At 40.1% G+C, this 4,124-nt stretch overlaps 1 non-coding gene across 1 annotated transcript; it reads right to left on the bottom strand.

The window, feature by feature from the left end:
• Positions 1 to 1,694: 1,694 nt before the first annotated feature.
• Positions 1,695 to 1,766, bottom strand: trnae-uuc (transfer RNA glutamic acid (anticodon UUC)). The gene has a single exon. It is a non-coding gene; the product is annotated as a tRNA-Glu (tRNA).
• Positions 1,767 to 4,124: the final 2,358 nt, after the last annotated feature.

Here is a 4,124-nt window from a genome sequence, read left to right as displayed (position 1 = left end):
AAAGCCTACGAAGTAGTTGTGCTATTTGCATAGCCTAATTAATATCATTAGATCAAGTTCTATATTACCTATATTGTTATATTACAATTTTGCTTTTGCTTTTTTGCTTCACAATTGTTACACATAATTGCTGCACCTGATACAAGGATAGGAATTTAAATTTATTCATACTGGATATAAGAATCATTAATGGCTGCTGAGTGAAGCACTTTCATTGAAAATTCATCCACCAATTTTTTTTTTTTTTTTTTGGAACCAGAAACAGGGCGCATCAACCAGGAATACATTCCAGCTCTGTTTTAGAACACTGGCTGTGATTCATTACATTTTGGCAATTGTGAAAACAAACTGGATGATACTTCTAAAAGTAATTGTGTTTGCAGTTTATTTGCACAGTTACATCAACAACACTGGTAGCATAGTCAACAGGCTTGATGGTTTTCCAGTGCACGACACCGTGATACCAGGGCTGGCCCAAGCCTGTGTGGGGCCCTATGCAGAAATCTGAGCTGCCACTGACATAACATCGGTAAAAAACAAATAGAAATAAATACATGGTCTTTGGCACCCTCTTGGCGGCCTTAGCAGGCTCTCATTTTGCTTATATGGTGGGACAATTGTTCTGCTGTTATCCTACCTATTGAGCAGTCCTACCTAGATTTAATGCACTTATGTACATCACCCTTAGTCCAGGTTTCTGGTGTTTATTTTAGATGCATTTTTTGTTGTATATATTATAATTAGGCTACTGTGGACAATTGTATACCGTATAGCTACAGCACCTGTACTTCACACACATGTAGTAATCGGATCTAGAAAGTTGCCAACCCTATTAAAATATTAGGTTTATAGTATAATATTTGAATTAAACAGACAAAGCATTAATCACAATCATTTGCATGATGATTAAATCTTGAACCAAAAATGTATCAGAGAGCTGTAGTGTTTTTTACAGACACACACCCAATAAAACTTTGCTTGACCATTTCTTGCCCTCTATATCATTCTCTGCAGTTTACTGAGAAAGACCTGACACTGGGTAATGCCATTGTCTATTCGAAGGCCAAAACAACAACAATCTTGGTTATCAAAGACTCACTCCACCCTGACCACAGCCTCTTCTTTTAGAAGCCATGAGAAAACCACCATCGCAGCTTGAGAGCACAAATCTAACCTCTTAAGAGGTGTTATGTTCCACAGGCAGATCGATATCTCAATGCGGTCCACATGAAAGCAATTTTCTTTCCATGAGTGCAAATTGCACTTTTAATGCCTGATATTTCAGCCACTCATTTCTCTCACTACATGACAAAACTCTCGAAACTTTTCTCCAAAAGCACTGAATGTTATTCTAACCATTTATGGCCTTTCTCCATTCATGTACACAAAGTCCAGTATGATTCCAAATGTCATCAAAAGATATATCTGTTTGTAGCTGAACAACTTATACAATGCGATCTTTCTTCTTTGTGTCAAATGAACTTAACAATTGAAACATCCAAAACTGGCTGTGTTTCTTGCCAACATACTGGTGTTTGGACATGTGGGATTACTTGCATGTCGCTTTCAATAACTCAGTTGGTAGAGTAGAAGTTAAAACTGTCATCCTTAGGCTGTCGGCTCAACTCCAACTCACACAAACTTTATGTTTTAATGCAGAATCTGTCGTTTTATATGAGCATAAAAAGAGGTTTTTCCCTGATCGGGAATCGAACCCGGGCCGCGGCGGTGAAAGCGCCGAATCCTAACCACTAGACAACCAGGGACAAAGCTGCTGAGTTTACATGACAAGACCATTTTTCAAAGTCTGCACTCCTACTATTCTGACAATGTTTGGATGCATACTGGACTTGGTATGCATGAGTGGAAAAAGGCCATAAAGCGAGTTATTTATCTTTCTCTTTGTTCTACAAAAAAATGAAGTTTGCAAGAGTCAGGGCTCTTTTTTACCATCTGGGAAAAGAGGGAACGCTGGTGTCACTAACACATGGAAAGAGCTGTTATAGTATTCCCCATTTGTCTCCTTAAAGCTTCTGACATTTTAGCCACTCATTTCTCTCTCTACATGAAAACACTCTAGAAAATGTTCTCCAACAAATACGGAATGTTATTCTAAGTACTCAGAAAATAGTCTTTTCCTCCCCCTTCTGACGCGTGAACTTATAGACGCCCTTGATTGCACGGTGTCTCTGTAATTGACAGGGGAGAGAGCGTATGCCACTCCCTCTCTCCCTAAGAGTACAGCCAATTATGCTCTTCTAGACTCTCGGCCACAAATGGCTGTGACACCATCAGTTTCAAAGTTAAACACAACTCCTATAGTACTAATAAAAGCTTCACACTCACCTCAGCTGGGACATGGCAGACACTGAAGGAAACTCCTCACTTCACTCTCTTCATCTGACCAGTCATTAAGCTCCACTGGTTTCTTCACTGTTTGGAGTTTCAGCACTTCTAACACTTGTAATATTAGAATAGAATCCCTTTATTTACTAAAGGTACACAGAAATGTACACCGGTACACAGAAACTTACTGTATGTAAGAGTGCAATAGTTCAAAGCTGTATTAGTGCAGATAAATACAACTACAGTGCCATTGCAGCTTTTAATGCTGTTTCAGTATCAGGGTCTTCAGGAAGGCTCCACCTGGCAACCCTGAAGGGCCTTGCTATGCTTAAAACTACACACACACACACACACACACACACACACACACACACAAACACTTAACAAGGTGAGTTCTGCTTATTTGTTATTGGAGATTTGTTAAGAAGGCTGATCGCCATTTAAAATTAGATTTCACAAACTGTAATTGTTACACTGGTGAGTTTGAGGTAGAGATGCACTTTCATTAATACTGCTTACACTGTGTTTCTTTACAACACGCATGGACGTGTTGAAGCATCTCATATGCATGGAACACTAATACTCAGAGCATTGGAAGGTTGAAAACAGAAGCTATCTGGCTCACACAATGTTTTAAATGTGCCAAGGGAAATTCCAAGTGTGGCCATCCTTGAGTGGAGTGGAAGATAAATATGTTTTTTTTTGTATTTCAAAGCGGATGTGGATGTTGTTGGAATGGCCGCAGAGTTGCGTCAGCAGTACAGGTAGTCTGTAATCCTTTCCCCCATCCGAGTGAGTTTGCCCTATTGCACGGGGTCGAGTTATGATGTGAATGTTTAATTACACAGGATGGATTGTGGGCGACAGAACCGAACAGCCTTCAGGATTCAAGTAGAGAAAGGTGAAACTTCTCCAGCCTTTGAGTTAATCACAGGACTATTGCATAGCAATTAGAGATAACAGAACAGCTTTCGGGGGGGTTTGGGTGGGTTGCCTTATCCGCCCCTTTAACAGAGTAGTCACAATTCAAATTTCCCTTGTTCCATTGTTTACAAGGCATTATACATGTGGTTTGTTTATAGTGCACGGAGTAATATGCAGCAAGTCTGGTCTGTCTGCTTTGGAAGAGAAACATTTGGCCAAAAGAGCAAGACACAGCCAGGAGGATGATTGGTAAGAGCACATCATAATATGCACCTTAAAGCTGTGCTCTACAGATAGGACCTGTTCCATGACTGCATATATAAATTTACTACTGACATTGCCATTTATATCTGGCCATTTACAGTGCACTCTTGCTCAGTGCAGCACTTGAAGCTGATTTTCCATTATGTTCAAGAGATGTTTGACCCGCTCAGGGTGACACACTTTAGTGAGGGCAGCAGTATCCTAGAGGACACTACAGACAGTGACGGAGACATTTCAGAGCGCGAGGTGAGAGGTTGAGTTTTTTGTTACTCTCTCTACGACATACTTTTCATGCCAGCTACTGTTGTGCAGTTCAGCCAAATTTAATTTCCTGCCTTGTATTATGATATATAAATTGCTGAACATCTTATCACTCAGTTTCAAATATCCCCTCAGCTGTTTTAAGCCATTTCGGTTATTCAGAAGTACTGCTAAATGGATGTGGTGGGAAAATGAGAGCACATCAAACACAGACAGCTTTATGCATTGTTTAGTAAAGAGTAAAATTTTATTGAGTTCTGTCCCCTGTATAACAGAGTAAAAGGACTGACGCGCAGTACGGTCCCCCTCCCCTTATACAGAGAACAGAA

Source organism: Electrophorus electricus, unplaced genomic scaffold, assembly GCF_041902795.1.
Source record: "Electrophorus electricus isolate QZ-2024a unplaced genomic scaffold, ASM4190279v1 Scaffold36, whole genome shotgun sequence".
NCBI lineage: Eukaryota > Metazoa > Chordata > Actinopteri > Gymnotiformes > Gymnotidae > Electrophorus > Electrophorus electricus.
This window is presented reverse-complemented; position numbering and strand designations above follow the sequence as displayed.